Here is a 23,018-nt window from a genome sequence, read left to right on the forward strand (position 1 = left end):
ACTATTTTAGAAATACCACTTTTAGAAATTGGGCATTTCTCTGTACTTACTCCCATCTGTGCCTTACAGCCTATCTCAAATCCACGTCTTGTCTATTCTGGTTGACAGCTCCCCTTGAACATTCCACCCAGACAGCCATAAACACAGGACACTTAGTCACATCTGCATTCATCTGCATACTGAATGGGTCTCCCTGGGAATGAAGGGTGGAGGGGCTCTCTCTTACATTTCAAAGGCCAGTGGCTTGCCCTCACACAAAGGACTGATAACTCCCCACATGGATCCTGGCAGACCGGACTGGGCTGAAAGGGCAGCTTGTGCACTTCAAAACCACTCTTCAAAGTTTCCCACTTCAATGGTACTTTTGAGTATATATACACTGGGCCTCTGACCCCACCAAATCAGACACGTCTGGATCTACACCTGGACTCTGTCAGATGAACTGTCGGGCTGCCGTGAGGTCTCTTCTAGAGTGCTTTGCTGAGAAGGACTGCTGTGCTGCTTGTTGTCCTGCTGGCTGCTTGCCTTTGACTTTGCTGGAAGGACTCTGCCTTCCCCAAAAGTGCTCTCCTAGGGCTTGGATTGAGCTTGCCTCCTGTTTTGAAGTCTCAGGGCCAACAAAGACGTCATGTACTAGCTTCTAGCTAGTTCCCCGACTTCAGCGACTCCAGTACCGACTTCAGCGACTCCAATACTACCACCGTGGCCTGTTGATACACTGCTGTCTCCTCCGGCTCCTTAGTCCTTGCTGCAGCTAGCGATTGCGGCCTGCAGGGCAAGTGTGACATTGCGGTAATGCCGCTTGACGTCCCGCAGTTGGATCATCACACTGTGAAGTCAACACATCACGTATTGACTGATTGGATCCATCAACCCAGCTGGGTCACAAGGAACTGACGCCTCCCCGCCGATGCCTCATTAGCTCCAGATGCAATCAGACAGAACCGGCACCTTGCCTCACCTGCCTTGCAGTGCAGAACCAACACCTCACCTCCCCAGGGGCCGTAAGGTACTGACGCCACACCACCTCCAGTGACACATCACTTGCACGACTCCGTTTCCTAGTTTTCAAAGGTATTGTGCCTGGGGGTCCGTGGGACTCCGTGACCGGTGCCTGTGGCGTCGGATTATTGGAAACGACTCCATCAGCGATGCCATAATAGCCCCTGCTGGAGCTATTGTGTTTCGAAGTGCTACAGTGGGATTTCATCTTTACAAATTCATAACTTTGGTTGTGTACAATGGATTTTCATCGTTTTGACCTTATTTTATTGAGCTAAATATTATCTATTTTTCTAAACCTGTGGTGTATTTTTGTGGTGTCTTCACTGTGTTACTCTATGAGTTATAGCACAAATAATTTACACCTTGCCTTCTATGTTAAGCCTGCCTGCTCTGTGCCAAGCTACCAGAGGGTGAGCACTGGATAATTTGGGTTGTGTTGTGACTTACCCTGACTAGGATTGTCCTAGATGGTCCCTACTTAGAAAAGGGTGTAAATTTCTGCCAACTAGAGACCCCATTTCTAACACCCACTATAAAGTTAGGTGCCAGGTCTTTCTTTAGGTATGTTGACTCTCCTTTCCTCATGGGACACTCTGGTTTTGCTGCCTCTATTATTGATTAGCCCTGTTCTTTGTTTGACTTTCAGGTCCAGCTCTCTATGACTCACTTCATGACTTTTTTTCTTCCAAGGCTCTCTGAACCTTCTTTGCCTTTTCGGCTTCTCCTCGAGGGCCAGATTCCTTTTCTCAAGGGCCCTCTTGGCAGCAGCCTCTTCCTTGGTCACTTTAAATTTTATATTAGTCAGCTGCTGCATGAGTTCCCTAACAGCCCTTCTAACCTCGAGCTCCTCTGGGGACAGACAGAAGGCATAATGCTCCCTGCCCTAGCAGGGGTTTCCCTATATATGGGCAACTCTTCCTCCTCCTCTTCAGGGGGCTGCAGCCCAGCACCTGGACCCAAGTCTTCTTCTTGCTCGTCTGTAGCCGCCTCCTCTACAGTGACTTGCAATTGATGGGCCTTCTTCTTGGAGCTTTATTTCCTTTGACATCTCTCCTTGCAGAATCCTCTAAGCTCAACTGCAGTGTAGCTCTCCGGGATACTGAGCTCAAACTCCGTACTTGCAGGTAGAGCCAGAGTCAGGATGGGAATGAATTTGTCAAAAAGTAGAAAATGGCCATTTAATGAGAAGTTTATAAAAAATCAAATTGGTATCAAATTAGTTGTAATAGTATTTTAGTGTTGCTCTGATCACTGTATGTACTTTGCAACAGTAAGTATTGGATTCCAACAATGAGCACCAGTGTGAGAAATTGAATTGTTGGTTGTAGGGAGTGTAAGCTCTTCTCAATCAACAGCCACAATCTTTGTTAGGGTGAACCACAAACACTCACTAACTTAACTTGTGTTTATCCCTGGGGTAGCTTAGCAAAAAAGCAGGCATGCTTACCTTCTCGACAATATGTAGAGTATTTATGCAGCACACAAATACCAATAAAGTGAAAACACAACTCCCTCATCAATTTAGAAAAACAGAGTAAAATTAAATAAATTATCAGACACCAAAATGACAAAATTCTAATCAGTATAGCAAGAGCTGTGCAATTTCAAAGTTTTAATGTAAGGTTAGCACCTAAAAGCACACACCTGCAACTGCTGTTATCTGGTAGCGCTTGACCAGGACAAATTCACAAGTTCAGGCTGACCATGATGGATTGCAGGCAGGATACAGGGACCGGCTAGTCCCACTGAGAATTGTGTCTTATGTCCTTGATACAGAGTGTTGGGTTACACTGTGTCAATTCTGATGAGAAACTGAGAGGGGAGAGGGCTGTGATGAGAGGTCCTGCATCGGTATGCTTCGGGGCTGCATTGGTTCTGATGAGGAGCTGTGAGGGCTGCAATGCGAGGTTCTGCGTCAAGTTGCATCGCAATGAGTTCCGTCTGATAAGGTTGCTGCCCAGGGGCTCTGAGGTGCTATGATGCAAGGTCTGAGAAAACCCACAGTAGAACCAGGAGGAGCCACATTCTGATGCCAGTCAAGGGTCTGAGACTTGGGGGACCGCTAGGTAATCAGGACATACTCCAGCAGAGGCCAGCAAGAGGGCACAAGCAGATCTAGTTGAGGCTTGGCAGCTGGACAGATGCAGGACAGATCTCTGGAGCTTGTTATGTCCCTGTAGCTCAGAACAGGAGGCCAGTCAGCTAGCCCTTGGAGTTACTCTGATGGTTTAGGTTCAAGGAGCAGGTCTGGTCTTCTTTCCTCGGATAGCACAGCAGCAGAGCATTCCTTATTGGAGCAGGGCAGCAAGGCAGTTCGTCCAGGAGCAGAGAAGTGCTTCTTCTGAGTCTTCCACAGGTCCAGATGTGATCTGAAGAATTTTTCCGAGTGTTTCCGAGTGTTCAATATATATATATGGTGCTAGTTTTGAAGTGGGAGAAACTTTCAGACTCCTCCCCCCCATATCTGCAGGATCAAATGTTTATGACAAGAAAATTCAAACTTTCTAAAAATGAAAAAAACAAGAAGTCTGGGCATACCCGATGCACTTGGGTGGCACATGCAAAAACAATTAAAAGGGAGTTTTAAATCTGGTGAGGAGTTTACTATGCCAGGTCGAATTGGCATTTCAGTTTAAAACTGCATTCACAAGCTGTAATGGCAGGCTTGAGGCATATTTTAAAGGTCTACTTACATGGGGGTGAGGCACAATAAGTGCTGCAGGCCCACTAGTAGCATTTCATTTCCATGACTTGGGTACCTTGAGTACCACATTACTAAAGATTTAGAAATAAATTCATTGTGCCATTTGGGTGTATGCCAATGTTCCCATGTTTAACGGTGAGACCACAAACCCTTTATCACTGGTTTGCAGTTGTAAAGTGTGGCGAGCCATAAAGCCACCAAAAAGGAATTAAGAAAATCAAGAGGGTTGAAGGCAAAAAGTTTGGGGAACTACTAACCAAGGGTTTCTGGTCTAAAACATTTGTCTCGTTTCACCTTTTTTATTTTCAATAGCTGTGGAAACCTATTGCTATAGGTTATGTGAATTCCATTTATCAAGACGTATCTCCTTCCTCACGAGACAATTCATGTTATCTCTTCATGCAAATGACATAATCGTATGTATAGAACAACCCGACAATAACCTATACCCCGTTGTATTTGATCATACTGTTTAACGGTGTTGTTCGTGCAATACCCATGAAAATGGTGCGAAATAGAATAGAACACATCTGGAAGCTTGTGCACCGTGATAGTGAAGCTGGTATGAAGGAGAACTATGGCCTGGTGATAGTTTTATAAAGCTGCTATTTTCGATTGCTGGAAGCGTGACCATAATAAAAACGGTGGTCCTTCAGGAAATCCTATATATTAAAAAATATACCTATGACAAAAAATAAACCACTATTCAGAGGCACACTTACTTTTCTAATAGGACTAATATCAGTGGGCCTCAACCTAGACTTTACTTGGAATATTTACATTACCATCTGAAAGAGTTGGATCGGGGTCCCCAGCCTCGAAGAGTATTATTTTGCAGCTAAAACACGTTATGCCAGATATCGGTTGTGTTCATTGTCACATTCCTCCTTTAGCGGTTGAAAGGACCAGATAAAAGGGTGCAATTACTTACATCACCACAAAGCAGCATGAGCTAACCATATTAATAAAATGTCTTCCCATTGGGTGTGCTCAGCTGCCTTGCTTTTTCTGACACACTATTGTGGAAATTTCAGATAAGATGACATATCTTGAACTTTGCTGAGTAACCATAGAATGTAATGTAGCCTTTCTGGACTATGGCATTTTTTAGTAAACCCATGCCAGTATGTCTCATTAACTTTGCTGACTAACCCATTTTTAAGCAAGCAATTTTATGCCTAAACCCCCTTCTTCAGAACAATTTCCCACCGTGTATCGACAAATATAAATACATGTCCACCAAATTACACTTTCAGCATTTATAATAATAATTCTCACACAGGAAGGTATATCAATCAGACCCTCAACAACTAAGACTTTAAAACAATCGTTTTGCTTGTTTTTCCTCTCTAGGACCTACTGTTCGACCTCCTATGCCAGTCAAATCAAATAATGAGATTGACATGCACCTCAACCTGGCTACCTTGCCTGCATTATAGTGTGTCTGTTTCCCTCTGTCTTCTTTCGTCTAATGTAGCGTTTTTAATTGAACTTAGTTTTCCGCTTGCAGTGCCAAGTCACTTCATGAGCCATCTTCATTCAGGTGAATGTTTATCTAATTTTAAAACTGAGCTGCAGGTTGCAAACTCTCTAAATTCGCAACTACGTATTTTCAGCCATATGAAACGAAATGCATGGATTACTTACCAGTTATCTTCATTACCCTTTCTTGTACCAGTACTTACTAAATGAGTAAGTCCATCTTATCTTAGACACTACATAATGTAGCTAAATAGAAAATGTTCCTCTGTCCTGTTTTTCCATCGCTCCTCTCAATGCCATGGACTGTGAAAGGGATGGAGACCAATAGCAATACCTGAAATTCACAAGCATCACTAATTGAGGTTGCGACAATGCAAAGGGTAGAAGCATAAGCTCTATGACAGGCATGGGAATCAGAATAAGGAAGATCATGGTAATTAATAAGCACATTCTCATCACCCTTTACTCAGTCCACTCCTTAGTAAATGATGATATATGAAAGTAGTAATTCCATGACCCAAACCCAACCAGACACATTAACCCACGAGCAAGCAGGATTACCAGACCAGAAGGGGTACAACAGACCCAGAGAAAGGTAGCCAGGAAGAAGAGCAACCGACATGCACACTGTGAGAAAGTAGCCTCTTTCTAGCATGGTTACCCCCCACTTTTGGCCTGTTTGTGAGTGTGTGTCAGTGTGTTTTTGCTGTGTCACTGGGATCCTGCTACCCAGGACCCCAGTGCTCATAGTTTGTGGCCTAATGTGTGTATTGTCAGTAGTGCTTGACTGTCACTGAGACTCTGCTAACCAGAACCTCAATGCTTATGCTCTCTCTGCTTTAAATTTTTTCACTGTAAGCTAGTGACTTCATTTACCAATGTCAATTGGCACACTGGACCCCCCTTATAAGTCTCTAGTAAATGGTACCTATGTACCCAGGGCATTGGGGTTCCAGGAGATTCTTATAGGCTGCAGCATCTCTTTTGCCACCCATAAGGAGCTCAGACAAACCCTTTCATAGGACTGACACTGCAGTCTACGTGAAATAACGCACACGTTATTTCACAGCCATTTTCACTGCACTTAAGTAACTTATAAGACACCTATATGTCTAACCTTCACTTGCTGAAGGTTAGGTGCAAAGTTACTAAGCGTGAAGGCACCCTTGCACTAACTATGGTGGCCCCACATAGTTCAGGGCTATTTCCCGGGACTTTGTGAGTGCGCGGACGCCATTACACGTGTGCACTACATATAGGTCAATACCTGTATGTAGCTTCACAATGGTAACTCTGAATATGGCCATGTAACATGTCTCAGATCATGGAATTGTCCCCCAATTCCAAATCTGGTATTGGGGAGCCAATGCCATGCATCCTGGGGGGTCCACCTTGGACCCCCAGTACTGCCAAACCTGCTCTCTGAGGCTTGTACTGCAGCTACAGCTGCTGCCACCTCACAGACAGGGTTCTGCCCTCCTAGAGTCTGAGCGGCTCAGTCCCAGGAAGACAGAACAAATCATTTCCTTTGGGAGGAGGGTGTTACACCCTCTCCCTTTGGAAATAGGTTTTACAGGCTGGGAAGCGGTAGCCTCCCCTAGCTTCTGGAAATGGTTTGAAGGGCACAGATGGTGCCCTCCTTGTATAAGCCAGTCTACAATAGTTCAGGGACCCCTTGTCCCCTGCTGTGGTGTGAAACTGGACAAAGGAAAGGGGAGTGACCACTCCCATGTCCATCACCCCCCTAAAGGTGGTGCCCAGAGCTCCTCCAGTGTGTCCCAGACTTCAGCCATCTTGCTTTGCAAGGTGTGGGGTCACTCTGGAGGGCTCTGAGTGGCCAGTGCCAGCAGGTGACGTCAGAGACTCCTCCTGATAGGTCCTTACCTGATAAGGTAGCCAATCCCCCTCTCAGGGCTATTTAGGGTCTCTCCTGTAGCTTCTCTTCAGATTCTACTTGAAAGTTTCCAGCAGGAATCCTCTGCAACTACTACTTCATCCTCTGACCTCGGATCAACCCCCAGCCTGCTCCAGGATCCACTGTAGCAGCAACAAAGTATCCACAAGGGATACTTTTCTTCTGCAACTTCAGCTCCAGCCAGCAACTGCAACAGTTTCCATGGTGTACATGCTCTGAGGAATCCCTGTCTTCACCCTGCACCAGAAGGACTGTCGAAATCTCCCGTGGGGTTACGGAGTCACTCCACTGCTCATGCAGGCACCTTCTAAGTTGATGACCAAATCTCTTGGACACCTCTCACAGACTGTCCTGAGGTCCTGCTGTTGCAATTTGGAGGCGGTAAGACCTTGCCTTCCCCCAGAACGACAGTACCCACGTGCACTGCATCTTCATCACCTCCTGAGGCCTCTGTGTACTTTTTGCAAATTTCCTTTATGCACAGCCTGGCCCAGGTCCCCAGCACTCTTTCCTGTGTTGCTCATCTCGCTGAGTTGATCTCCACGACCTTCTTTTGTAGTGCTGCACCAACCACATTTTGCACCTCCTTTGGCCCCGTGTCCTGGGACACACGTTGGGGCTATTTGGTGCTCTGAGGGCTCTTTGAAGTGCTGAGATCCCCCTCTTCCTTCTCACATAGAGTTGAGGCCCCCAGGTCCCTCCTGGGTCCAGATAGTGGCTAGTTGATGAAAAACTCGACTTTAACGGAACCAGGGCTTGTTGGTGAATTCCAGCACATAGGGCCAGATGTATGAAATATTTTTGCACTCGCAAACGGTGCGAATCGGTAAATTCGGCCGTTTGCGAGTGCAAAAACGTGGTTTGCGATGCATGAAAGGCAATCGCAGACCAAAAATAAGAAATCGCAAAAATAGCGTTTTTTTGCGTTGCGACCTTGTTTTGCGAGTCGCATTTTGCGATTCGGTATTTCCAGTAGGAAATTGCGAGGTGCAAAATGCGAATCGCAAATTCCCAATCGCAAATAGATGCATCAAAAAATCGCAATTAGCGATTATTCGCAGAATGGCATTTTGCACATGCAAAATACCACTAAGTGAAAGCAAGTGGTAACCAGGTGCAACCTATATAAAGAGGCCCAGAATGCCTCAAACTCTGTTCCACAATGGCTGCACTCTACATCATGGCGAGGAGGATGAGGATCCTGGCAGGTTTGAGGAGAGGGAGGAGGAGACAGGAGCGCAGTTTCAGAGTGCGCATTACACTTTTTGACCTGACAGAGGAGGAAATATTTGAGAGGTATAGGTTGAACTTAGCCATGATACTTGACCTGATAGCTGAGCTACAACCCATACTGCAGCACAGAACACTAAGGACCCATAGCATACCCACCCATGTGAAGGTATTATGCTCCTTACACCTACTCGCCTCAGGGAGCTATCAAGGGGTCATAGCAGCGGCTGGGGGGGTGTCACAGAGCACCCTCTCCAGATTTTTCAATGCATTTATCAACGCCATGCTAAGCAAACTCCATCAGTACATCAGATTCCCCCACACCCCACAGGAAATACAGCAGACAAAAATTGAGTTTTATCAGATAGCACAGTTCCCCCACGTCCTAGGTGCAATAGATGGCACACATGTGGCAATATGTCCACCATCTGTCACAGAGTATGTGTACCGCAACCGTAAACACCAACATTCCATGAATATAGAGGTGATATGCACTGCCTCCTACATCATAACTGATCTCGTGGCCAGGTACCCAAGGAGCACACATGATTCATACATCTTTCGTCACAGCGGCATACACACAAGACTGCTAGCTAGGGAGTTTGGTGACGGATATCTACTAGGTAATGTCACTCTTTACACTGGCTCATAGATAACAAACCCTTGTCAGATGGCTGAGGTACTCATCAAACCTTCTGTCCCTTCCAGGAGACAGTGCCTACGTAGTGCGCACCTACATGATGACGCCCTACCTCAATCCCACAACACCGGCAGAACGGAGATACAATGCAGCACACAGGGCAACCCGCAACGTGGTGGAGCGCACATTTGGCCTCCTGAAGAGTCGCTTCCGTTGCCTCCACAAGAGTGGAGGGGCACTACAGTACAGTCCAGAAACCACATGTAGAATAGTGGCTACTTGTGCAATCTTGCACAATATAGCTACAACCAGGGGCATACCTATAGAAATCAGTGACACTGAATCAGATGAGGATGACGATCCCATACCACCTCTACAGCCAGCAGACAGGACCAGTGCAGCAGAGGGAAGGCAAAGGCGTGCTGACATCACACACAACCATTTCAGACGTGAGTATGAATAACAAAAATCCACTGACAACTGTACCTGTAGTGATAGAAATTTATTACCGTACGTCAGGTAATTAATTGTGAAAAATGAAGTAAACACGGGAATAAGAAAATCGATATTAAACAAAAGAACTGAGTCCCACACTATTACATCATAGTGGGAACACCAGTGTCAATGTGGCAAGAGTCACTTCCTGCTCCCAAGCACACCACTGGGGTGCCCAGTTGACTCACTGGCACCCTGAATGTCACCCTCAGTGCCAGTGCTGCGCCTGTCACTGCGCCGTCTGGTGTCTGAAGCAGGTACTTGCACACTACTAAGGCTCGAACTGTCCTCAGTGTCCCCCAAGGCAACCTCACTGGGAGTGGCCGACCTCTGTCCCATGACTAGTTCAATCACATTAGTGATTTGGACAAGGCCCTGGACCACATCCCTGCTGGTGTGTGCAGCCTCCACTTGGGCCGCCACAGCGCGATGGGCGATGAGTGCGGTGGAGTTTGCCATCCTATTTGAGGACCTGCAGTAGTTCGCAAACATGGTTCTGAAGCGGTGTTCATGTCTGCGTCGACTCACCCTTTCGGGGCGCAGCTCCTCACACAGGTCACACACTGCACTGGTAAGCTCCCTAGTGTCCTGAGAGGCCTGCACCTGTCCCTCACGCAGCTGGGTGATATTGTTGTTCAGGGTGTCAATTTGCCGATGCAGGCCAATCATATGTCTGTTGTGGACTCTCAGGTTCCTGTCTAGACTCAAAATTCTCCTGTTTTGCAGACGCTGTTGCTGCAGCATAACAGCCTCAAGTCCCCCGAACAAGGATGAACCCTCAGCTGCCTCCTGCAGTTGCTGCTGGGACACTGTGGCACTTCTGCAATGTGCTGAATGACCCCTGTCCTCTGGTATCTGGCTGCGCCTATCTGGTGCAGATGGTGTGCTTGGCCCCCCCTGCTGCACATCAGAGTCACCACTGAGGTCTGGAAGTGGCAATGGCCTGGGCCTGCAGCGCACAGTGGAGACATTGACGGACCCACTGGTGTTGGTGTCAGAGGGCTGCTGTGTGTCCGTCTCCCCTACACACGGAATTTCTGTGGCTGCTGTGCCAGGCCCACCTGGAACAACAATATGCAGCATGTCAGTTCTGTATGTTACATTATCTGTCCAGAAATGGCAATAAAGGTACAGGTACTGCTCTACATGGTGTAGTGTGTGTTGTGTTACCTTGGGTGTCACTATGCTTGCTTACATTGTCATGCTACTGTCTGTACTAGTTTGTGGACCACAACTCCTATAATGCATTGTTGTGATGCTTCTAAGAAGTGGAGTGGACTACTTCACACACTACTTCACATTACATGCTAATTCCTAAGGGGCTTTTATGCATGCACATATTGGGTTCACACGACAACATTGCACTTACCTTGGCTGGTACTCGGTTGAGCGGAGGTGTCTATATCTGTGACCCCTGTCACTGCTTCCGGGAGGAGTGTCGATTCCACCAGGTCCTCCAGTGGTGTGGCAGGTGGCTTGGTTGGTGGGCCTCCTCCTGTGCCCCTGGCCTCTGCAAATCTTCTTGCCACTCTCTCCATTGCCCGGGACCGCAGGTCATACCAGCGTTTCTTGATCTCCTCAATGGAGCGCTGTGCCACTCCAATAGTGCAGATTTTGCCTTGGATCTCCAGCCATAGCCTTCTCTTCTCGCTCTCAGGCACCTGGAGTGATGATTTGCCAAACCGGCGGTCATGGCTCCTCACCACCTCTTCTGTTAGTACCTCCAGCTCCTGCTCACTGAACTTCAGTTTGCGCTTCCTCTCCTGCTTCTCCTGTGCTGTACCTTGGGGCTCCATTGTGGCTCAGGTGATGCTGCTCCTTCAGAGTGCTGCTCAATGTGGCTGGGCTGCTCTCACTCAGGTTGCTGGTTTGGGTGTGGCACCTGAAACTGCCTGGGATGACTCATTTCCTGCTGGTGATGTCATCAGGCTCCTCCAGGTGTGCATTCTCAAACTTTCTCGTATTTTGAGATTTTGTACCGAATCGCAAAAAAAACGCAAATTGCGAGAATGCAAAATGTGATTCGGTATATGGGCCTCGCAAACCACAAGTAGCGATTTTCAAGAAATCGCTAATTCCGAATCGCAATTTTGTTACATGGCCAATTGCGACTCGGAAATAGCGATTTATTAAAAATCGCATTTTGCGATTCGCAGACCCCAGTTTTCATACATCTGGCCCCAAATCTCATCTGCGTACATTTTCACGATGTGGGACATCCTTTGGATCATGCGTGAACCTGCTGGCACCTTCCTAAGGTGCATTTATGCAGTCTTTGTCCAACTGGGGACTCTTCTTTTGCACCCTCTTATGGGTTGGCAGGGGCTCCTGTCCTTCCTGAAACCTCTTTTGACTTCTGGTCTTGGTCTCCTTCTTTTGCAGGTCTTCAGGTCCAGGAATCTACTGTTTGTTGTTTGCAGACTTGGTTTGTTCTTGCAATGATTCCAATCACGAGGTGTAGTGTGTCCTAAAGAAACTTGCAGTACTTTACTCCTGCTTTTCTGGGCTCTGGGGTGGGGTAATTTATTTACTTTTACTGTATTCTTACTCTCCCAGTGATTCCGCACACACTACACTTGTCTAGGGGGGAATTCATGATTCGCATTCCACTTTCTTAGTATATGGTTTGTGTTGCCGCAGACCTATTTTCTCCCATTGCATGCTATAGCATTTCCTATTGTTTGCATTGTTCTATTACTATTTTCTTGTCTAATTTTGGTGTCTAGTGTATATATTGTGTATAATACTTACCTCCAGAAGGAGTATTGCCTCTAAGATATGTTTAGTACTGTGTTACCAAAATAAACTACCTTTATTTTTGGTAACACTGAGTATTGTCTTTACTTGTGTGTAAGTACTGTGTAACTTTAAGTGGTATTGCATGAGCTTTGCATGTCTCCTAGTTCAGCCTAAGCTGTTCTGCTATAGCTACCTCTATCAGCCTAAGCTGCTAGAACACTACTACATTTCACTAATAAGGGATAACTGGACCTGGTATAAGGTGTAAGTGCCCAAGGTACCCACTACCAACCAGGCCAGCCTCTGGATTAGAAACTCCAATCAAATTTGAGCAGCAGAAACATAGGAGACAACCCATACAGACCAACAAATCATCACCTCACCACACCCCCACCCTGGGTGTAAGCACAACCAAAAGTCAGAGAGAACGTAGAATAATAATCCAACAACTCCACAGGAAAGAAGAGCCAAGAAGTCGCAGACCAAGAAAAACTGTAGAACACAGAATCTTCATCAGCTATAGAACTCATAAAACCAAGCCACAAGGGCCCTAAAGACAGACAAACACCCAACAGCCTTACCAACAGAAAGCCCAAATTAGAGTGTTAATTTTGGAACATCAAATGGACAGGTAAGAACGAAAAGGGATGCCAATGAGTGAGCCAAGTAGGCTGCTGGTGAAATTGAGGAGTACAAGGCAAAACCTGTAAGATTCATCTGCCAGCCACTCCAAAAAAACTCACCAGCACCAGACTAAGAGCAGACAGTCACTAGGAGTGATAGACAAAAAGGAGTCCAACAATGAAGATCCCAATAATTGGTGACAAAGCCAAGGTCCCAAAAGTGGACAGAGCACCCCATATATTCAGGGAGTCTAAACAGATGCCAACTGAACAAGAAGAGAGCCATCAGCCAGACACAAGACTATACCACCTTCAAGAACTCACTAAGGGCCAGATGTATCAATTTTGCATTCGCAAATGGTGAGAGTCGCAAAATTTGGCCGTTTGCGAATCAAAAATGCCTTTCAGGATGTATGAAAGGCATTTGCTGTGCAATTTTATGGAATCGCTAAAATAGCGAATCCTTAAAATTGCAACTCCATTTAGAGAATTGCAAATTGCGATTCTCTAAATAGGAAATCGTAAATAGGGAATTCCTATTTGTGATTTCCAAAGCACATGTATCAAGCATTTCCTAAATGCAAATTGGGCATTTAGGAAATGCAAGTACCATCAAATCTAATTTGGTGGTAAGCATGTGCAATTTTAAAAAATGCATTAGAAAGTGCATTTTAAAAAATGACATGTAGCGCACACATGCCCCTAGGGCATGTGTGTGCTTCACATGTCCGCAAATATTTTTTTGGGGTGCATCAGAGGGGGCCTTAGGCCCCAGCACCCTGGGGTTTGCATTACCTAATTTGTGAATTCCTAACTGGAATTCGCAAATTGGGAAATGCAAAACCATTCGCATCTATGGGCCTATATGGATGAATGGAGTCACATTCTCTAATTGCGATTCAGTAATAGCGATTGAGAATTTTAAGAAATCGCTATTACCAAATCGCAAATTTCATACATCCCATTTTGCATTTCTTAAATAGCGATTCCTTAAAATTCGCTATTTAAAAAATGCAAAACGGATTGTTGATACATCTGAAACTAAGAACCATATTAACATTGCTTAAAAGTGGATTTACCTTAAAGAAATGAAAGACGAGAAGCATTTGGCAAAACAGATGGTTTAATTAAACGCAGCGGCCAGGAGAGCGCAGTACAGAGTCAGGGTTTGATTACTGTCTCTCAAAGTTACAGAGTTCTGAGCCTCCTTTTATACAATTTTTGAAGGGTTATGAAGCAATTCTATACATTATTTGCAGAAAGCAATCCAGGCCTAGATGTGGAGTCGTAAATTTGACCATCTGATAAAGTGCTCAGGTAGGTTTAGACCTTGCATGGACAAAATGCAGGCCAGTAAGTAACATCCCCAAATGTCCGTCAAGGGGAGCGCGTGATCACTGTGTGTTGTGTGTGTGTTAAGTTATGATTGGCTGAGCGTTCCTAACTTCATGTGGCATCTGTCTTTTATGCTGTTTTGGGAATGTGTGCCCCTCCAGCCAAATGTCTTTTATTGGGGGCCAATCTCCTACTACTATTGTGGTGTCACTGCCTATCTGAGGGATAGATCTGGGTTTTCCTGTTTGAGCGCTTATCTACGGGCTATGTGGTGCCCCACCTGCAATCTGTAAATCGATTGCTTCCGGCATAGGTAGCAGGGATTGCCTGACCACGTATTTCTAACTTGGGGTTGATGGGGAGGCCATGTTGGGTGGATTCAACAACAGTGATGCAAGTTCGTTGTTATGCTTGCACATATCATGGCATACATTGGCATCACTTTTATGAATATTAGCATTAACAAACAGCATCCAAAACAGTCAAGGGCAAGCATCCCCAAAGGATCCAAGAAGGCAAGCTAGAAGGCCCACCCACAGGAAGTGTCCCAAACATAACCACTATGAAGAACAACCTCCACCAGCAGCCCAGCAAATAGACAAACCCCAATAAGAGGCAACAGTCAAATTGAGGCCACCACCCTATAGCAATGCAGCGCACCAACAGAAGCAAAGTTGAAGGGAACCATCAAGTTAATATCTCTAGCAACCCACCACAGCTAACCCAACAGCACCGCAATTTGAGATAAAGCTAAGGGATGAGCAAAAGCAGCCTGAAGAGAACATTAATCACCCACTACACAGTTTCCATCAGCACACAGGAAAGGAAGCAGAAAAAACACCACAAGGGTCACAAAGAGCCACCAAGCTCAACTGTAACCAAGGACAGACAAAGCCACACCCAGCCCCTGCAAGCCATGGGGAGAAGGAAGGACATACACCCCAGCAACACATAAATGGAACTGGAGCAAAACTACAAAGCTGTAAACCAAGAAGGGGGAGCTAATCTGGAAGGCCAGTGCTCACCCAACTCCTTGAAACCTAAAAGTACCCATCAGGGGATAAGGCCACTGGCCATGTAGGGAGACAAAGAAAAAAACTCAACCCACCAGCAACCTAGCAATTGCACAGAGTAAGCCATCAAGTCCTAAAGCGTACCAGTGACAGCTGCTGGCCAAGCCCACAACCCAAGGCAAAATGTGAAAGCCAGATACCTGAGCATGCAGAACACTCACCAGAAGCGTGAAACCTAGGAATAAGGCCAAGAGGAAGCTTGAGCAATCCAACACAGGGGAAACAAGGAGCCATTAAAAGGAGCTCAACCATTGGCCAGAAGAAGGAAAACTAGAGAAAAATGCACAGCATCGTAGCCCAGAAACCCTCAGTCAGAGAAACAAAGACAGCACCACAGACCACCGCTAAGTCTACATACAACCATAGAAGCCAGGAGTAGGCCCCTGACCAAGATCAGCTGCCAAGAGGTACCCCCACCTAATGGGTTGGCACAAGAAGGCCCACCAAGAAACTGCATAAGTCTGCCCAGGCACTAAGGTGCAGGTAAGCCAGTGGAAAGACCCAATACTTACCAGAACCCAAACCTGGACAGAGCAAGCCCCAAAAGTGGCCAACTCAGTAAAGCCCTAGGTAAGTACCAAGGAGTAGACAGAGACTAGTTACCAAACGCTAGCCAAAAAGCCTTCAGCCAAAAGTGAGACCATTCTGTCCAACCCTTTCTGAGGCCCAAACCACTATGTAACAATTATGCACAGGATCCTGGTATTAGAAGAAACTTTAAGTAGGGTGGGGTGAAGTAGGCCACACAAAGAGATTTGTTTTTTTAGCTAGGTCACAAGGTGTCTGAGTGTAGGTGGACTCAACTAACTTAGTAAGCAATGCATTATAAATAGATGAGTGTATGAAATTGAGTTAGTAGTTGAGGGGGTAAGTAGCCACCTCAAGTAATAATCACATGCCTTGTCAGTGTAAACCACTAATTAAACATGGTCCTGTCTCCTGGAAGCAGTAAAGCATGCAGCAGACATGCTTAACTTAGAGAAAATATGGAAAGTATTTATGCAGTACTAAACAAATAACAACATGGAAATGCAAAACAATAAAAATCCTAAAATGAGGTAGAAAAACATAGTAAACCTTAATTAAAAAAATGACACCAAAACAGCAAAAAATCAAATTAGGGGAACTGGAGATATGATTTTTAAAGGTATCCCACTGTGGGCATATTCACGATTGCTGAAGTCTTCACTCACACTAAACTTGGGATCGAAGGGCAGGGAATGTGATGGCTGGGGGAGTGGGTACTATAGCAATCCTATTGTGCTCCCACATCAAACATCAAAATCCAGTTTTAGGCCTTCTATGTACCCACAACAACCACGGAGGAACACCAAAATCCAGTTTTAGGCCTTCCATGGACCCACAACAACCTCTGGTAGAATAAAGCTGAGGTTTCAGCAACCAGACATGAGATACATAAGAATGAGTTTGGCCTTTGAGTTTGCCCTTGAAGCCCACTACAAATGTTATATGTAAACCCAGTAGACCTGACAAATAGGCCATGACAGTGTAATGTCAAAATGAAGCCAACTGGGATTTGAGCCCTGGGGTGTGGCAAATGAAGGGAAGTGACCAAATGTCAGCTAACATGTTCTTGTGACAAGTTATCAAGGGGTAGATGCAGAACCAGTAACATCTTGATTTTCAAATAGTACTTCCAAAGATAAGGGCGACCCCTTCCAGTAGCCATAGTTTCATCCAGTGCTAAGATAACAGCTGGACAACTGTTGCCCCCAGAATGACAGCCCCAAACAGTAGGAAAAACCCAAAGGCAAAAACCATGTAAGAGGTGATGGAAAGGTGACCAGTGAATGAATGAGGCTGGGGAGAAGCAACAATAAAACAGGTAGGGATCTGGGCAAACAAGGAACAAAATAAATGTGTAGAGCGAAGAACACAAGTAACTTTGAAAATGTTTGCGATGCACAGATTAGAGTTGTTTTTGGCATTATATATCCTTCAGAGAGGAAGCTATCCCAGAAACCTTCCTGGTGGCCATCTTAAATTAGGAAGAGTGTAGAGGAAAGGGTCTCTACTCTGCTATCTTAAATAGGTTTGTAGGAAAGATGAGCCCCAAGTCTGCTTTCTGTAGGGCTGAGGCAAAGAAGGAGGACAACATGAAGGAGCAGCATGAGGATTTCAGGTAAGTCTCCCCTGGACCATAGGAACTCATGACCACTGCACAGTTTAGAAACTGTGAAGTTCTCCTCCCCCAGGTGGCAACAAGGCACAATGAAACAAGCCTCTGCCCCCAGACTCAGATAGCCACCCGTTGGACAGCCGAGACCCAACCAATCACGAGAGGAAGGCAACCGTGCTGCGGGCCTCACCACACCTGACACAGCATAACACAGGGAAAGTCTCTTTGAAGTGTGCCCAAAGTGTCATATGAAAAACTGCAGCAGACCTGTCAAACAGGATAAGATATTCAAGCAGGACTTGACACTTTAATGTGAAAGAGGATCCAACCATCCTCTACTGCTTATTCCTTCAGGTTGAGATAGATCAAATCAAACCCAATCAATGTTTATAAATCACAGGTACTCACCAGTAAGGGTCTCAAGGTGCTGAGGGTGTTTGTCCTCTGAGCTTCAGTTGAAGAGCCAGGTTTTAAGGTCCTTCTTAAATTGATGCAGCGATGGTGACTGCTTGAGGTGCAGGGGCAGGTTGTTCCAGCTCCTTGCCATGAGGAAGGAAAAGGATCTTCCACAAGCTGAGGTGTTCAATATGCGAGGTATGGAGGCTAGTGCTTGTTGAGCGGAGAGGTCTGGTGGGGGAGTAGAAGGTGATACGGTGGTTGAGGTAGGCAGGTCTTAGGTCGTGGAGGCCTTCTATGGAAATACAAGGAGTTTGAAGTTAATCCTTTTCTCAGTAGGAAGCCAATGGAGGTCTCTTAGGTGATTGGAGATGTGTTCGTGGCAGGGAATGTCCAGGATGAGTCTAGCGGAGGCCATATCATTTTTGCCCATTCAGGACAGCCTGGTTTTTGCTACTGGGAGTAAGTTCACTCCTCACTCATGCCTGTTTACATGCCAATTAATGGCTGGCCAAATTGGGATAGCAAAATGCAGATTTAGCTTCTAGAGATTCAGGCAGGGCAAAGGTCATTTGAATTAGATTTTTTATATCTATTAAAAATTGTTGTTTAATTATTTTTCTAGCAACTTTCATTCTCGAGAAACAGTATTAGCTTTTTAAAATTGCTTCTCATTGCTTTCCTATAGAACAGCTACAGTCAAAATAGTTTTAATAGCTTTTTCACTGTAAGGGCATGTGTAACATTAAATGTTTACATAGGTTTACATACCTTGCACCCTACATCATGGGTAATAAGGCCTACTTAGGGGTGACTTAGGGGCAACTTATAAATATTTTAAAAGAACATTTAGGCCTGTGAAATTGGCTATTTTGAAAGGTTGAATTTGCAGTTAAAAACTGCACAACCAGGCTGTTGGTGCCAGGCCTGCAGCCATGTTTTTGTTGCAGTCCACTTGTGAAAGTTAACTTACAGGTCCTTGGTACACCTTGGTATCATATTCTGGGGACGAAGTAAGCTAAATATGACAATCAGGCGTATTCCACTCTCATCATGTTGAAAGGAGGAGCACAATCACTTTCCCAATAGTTAGCAGGGGTAAAATGCACAGTAATCTCTAGCCAGCAAAAAATAGGATTCAGCAATAGGCACAGAAATCCAGGGTTACCAGATGGAAATGGCTAAAATTCACACAATGTGGAATATAATGTTTAAATTACACTTCCTGTACACTGCAATCTGTTAGTGTTTCAACCTCATCTCTTTAAATTAGCCCTGCACACCTTTTTTAATAATTCTTTCAGAATTTTTCTACAAAAATATCTTTTTTTATAAATTGCAGAATTTACTTTAAGTGACCTTGAAATGAAGTCTGTTGAAGTAACAACATTATGGGGTAAAGTTACCTCGAAGGTGTGGCCTTTTGAATTAAGGGAGGGGGATTCATGGAAGATTAAGGTAAATGGGCAAAGGTATGCAGTTACACCAAGACCAAGTATAACTGATTGTTTGAATTGTATCCATGGCAGGTTTTCTCACCAGTTTATGCACTTGACTGGGATGAGAGGTTCAGTTTACATTGTTACTCATAGAGATAACTTACTACCAGTTTTTACATAAATTGCTTACCTTGCTGTGTGTCAAACTTGAAAATTCCTCCTTAGATAGGCTCTACTAGTTGTAACAAACCTCACTTGTTGTCTAGTTCAATGGTCAGCTTCCTCTGTTCAGTGAGCCCCAATTCTTCTTGAGCATTGAGGCCACCTGTGACTGTAAGCTCACATCATGCAATAGCTAATATCAGATAACCATTGTCTACAGACACTTTATCCACCAGTAAACCATGGCTACTTGCACAACAACGAACCCAGTGGCATCCTCACCATTCTTGTCTTCTTAACAGCATGAAATCTGATAATTCAGTTTTACAGTGAGCCCACTCAACCAGGCTACCATAGATGCCCACTCTCAATTCAGAATGCCACTGTCGCACCCAAATGTACTTTTTATTAGCTTCTGTAATGTAACAAAAGGTGTTAGGCATTCCCTCTCCTTGAACTTGCACACACAATGAGACACTGAGACAATCCTTAACCAAGGTCTCATTATGTAGAGGAAGGAGCACAACAGTCCAAATAAATTACCTGTCAAATCCTCTTAATTAAGTGTCAATCAGCACATAACCAGAAAACATTTTTAAGTTTCACTCATTGAAGCGATTCATATTTGAAGTTTGATTCACTTGCATATATAAATGTTTTATTCCTTATACTAACAAGTAGTGTAAAGTCCACTCATTCAACCACCAAGTCACTCATACTTTCAGCTTGTTCTCTTCCTCACTGTCACTTGAATTCCTCCATCACACCACTGCTAGTTCACCCACTCACTCACTCACTAACACTCAACAACTCACTCAGCTCCTCTCAATCAGCCTCACAAATATAAAGGTGTATGATTATTTAGTTCCTTTGCTTTAGCTGTACTACCACTTGCCAATACATGCACTACAGTTCTTTTCTTTTAACAACTTTATTTAGCATTTTGTAGTAAATAGAAACATGACACACATTTCAGGCTCAATAAAATCTCTGGTAATACCAGGTGTCATCGCACCCCAAGATTGTACCCAACAGCTAAATTAAGGAAGTCTAACATTTTTCCTGGGCCCAATGTCCATCAGCAATGCCCTTGGGTAGTACACTATGATAGGGTGTAGCTAAGAGAATGGCATGGAAAAGCTAAGCGTAGCAGATATGTGGGTCAAGGTGGATCACCCTCTGATTCGGAATGGGACAGAACCTATATGTCTGATGCTCTCAATGTTTTGGACCTTGTGAGGTGTAGTCCCCCTTTTCTATGTTGTCTCCATATGTATGTGGTGAATGGGAAACATGTTGCATTGAATCTAGACCACCTTGTCTCTGATGATAGCTGTGAGCTTTTCCATGGCAAATAGATTCCACACCTTCCACCACTATAGGCTTAGTGTGGGCCTAGGACTGCCATCACAGTTGTGCAGTACACAGTCATGCTGCTTAAAGTTGGTGAGAACAGAGACACCCTTGTAGAGTGGATGTGGGAAAGACTCTATCCACATCGGGTCACCCAATGGATCGTGTGGTAGGGGAAATTTAGTGATGCCATAGATCATAAGAAGGACTTCATCCCAGAATGTTTGTACCCTGGGCACACCCACCATGTGTACAAAAACGTACCCCACTCCCCACATCTTATCCAACAGGAATCTGAGCCCCAAACATTTTGCGTAGCTGTACTGGAGTCAAATACCACTGTGTTAGAATTTTGTTTGAGTTTTCTTTGTAACAAAGACAGTTAGAGTACTTGAAGGCTAGTTGCCATATCACTCCACAGATTTAATCTGAAATATCCATATTCAGTTCCCTCTTCCAATGTTTCACGTATGCATGTTTCTTTGGTTAGCAAAGAAGGAGAATATACAGATATAGCCATGTTATACCTTTGCACCAGACGTTGGAAACCTACAGGGATTCTATAAGTGTCTCAACTCTTTTTGTGACCAGGCAAGCAGAGGGTCATCCAGTCCAGTGTAGTGCTTGTCCTATTTTGAATGTGTCCCATCTGGTTAAAGCAAATTCCTCTAGTAGGTTTGCATTAGTTCTCTGTTCTTTCTCATCATTGAAGTCTTGCAACTTGGACAATCACTCGTAACCCCAGCAAAAGTAACCAAGATGGACTACCCCTGTGGGAAATCCAGGTTGGGAGCTAGGGGAGTAAAAGGAAAGGGATAAGATGGGAATTGTCACTTTCTATGTACTTTGCACCAGTAAGCGAGGAGTGTGGATATCAGCGGGAGAGGATTGGAATCCTGAGCCCTTGCTGAAAAAGGAAGTCATAAAAGGCCATCCGGGGGGATCAGGAAAAGGCTTGCTTGACCTACTCCCACGGTGAATTGTCTGGATCATAGTTCCAATCCAAAGAAGACCAAAGTTGTGCCACCAAGATGTATGTGGGGACACACTTGGGAATCCCAACCACTCTCCTCCAGCTTTCTGTGCAAGTGTGCTTGGGCCACCCATGCTGACCTGCCTCCCCAGACAAAGGTAAGCATTTTGTTGCATATCTGTGTTGATTTGGGCATGATCTGAGGAACATAGACCAAACAGGGCATGAAATTAATTTAAAGGCAATTGAGCAGACCCAGACATGATATCTCTAATTTGCCCCACCTGTTAAGATCTTTGAAAATAGTGGTAGGAATGGAGGGATGTTGTATAGGGCTTTGGTTTGTGACAGGAGTTGGACCCGAGATTTGGAATCATAGATGTCGCCCATTGAAAACCCTCCCTCTGAATGGGTTCCAGAAGGTTGTTCTGTGGGTCTGCCACTCCCATGCCCCAGGATTTAGAGTAATTAATTTAGAAACCGGATGACTGTGCAAATAAATCAAATTCTCTCATCAACGTGGGGATAGAGGACTCTAGATCTGTGATGAAGCATAATATGTCATCCTCAAAGAGGCCCTGTTTGTGCTCTTTGTTGCCGACTCACATACAATTAATTGCAGGTTTGCATTGAATCTTCACCATCAAGGGCTCCATGGTTAAAGTGAAAACCAAGGGAGGCAGGGCCCCCCCCTGGTGATGCCAATAGTAAGAGACATGGAAGCATTGAGCTTTGGTTTGTCACCATGGTCTTAAAATTAGCTTGTATATATGTAGTCATCTTGGGGCCTATATGAGTTTTACCCCAAACCTTCAACAGATATGTCCAATCCATCCCATTGAATGCCTTTCGGGGTTTAGGGAGAGGAGTGCCTTTGGCTGATGTCTCTGCTCCGGTGCTTCCATGAGTGCGGCCGATAGGTGGGTATTATAGTTGGCATGTCGATTAGGGATAAAGCCTGATTGCTGTGAAGGAAAGTACCATCTTGCCTGGCATGGTACCCCCATATTTCACAGTATATATGTTGTTTTAGTGTATGTGTCACTGGGACCCTGCCAGGCAGGGCCCCAGTGCTCATACGTATGTGCCCTGTATGTGTTCCGTGTGTGATGCCTAACTGTCTCACTGAGGCTCTGCTAACCAGAACCTCAGTGGTTATGCTCTCTCTGCTTTCCAAATTTGTCACTAACAGGCTAGTGACTAAATTTACCAATTCACATTGACATACTGGTACACCCATATAATTCCCTAGTATATGGTACTGAGGTACCCAGGTTATTGGGGTTCCAGGAGATCCCTATGGGCTATAGCATT

The sequence above is a fragment of the Pleurodeles waltl genome, chromosome 4_2 (assembly GCF_031143425.1).
Source record: "Pleurodeles waltl isolate 20211129_DDA chromosome 4_2, aPleWal1.hap1.20221129, whole genome shotgun sequence".
Classification (NCBI taxonomy): domain Eukaryota; kingdom Metazoa; phylum Chordata; class Amphibia; order Caudata; family Salamandridae; genus Pleurodeles; species Pleurodeles waltl.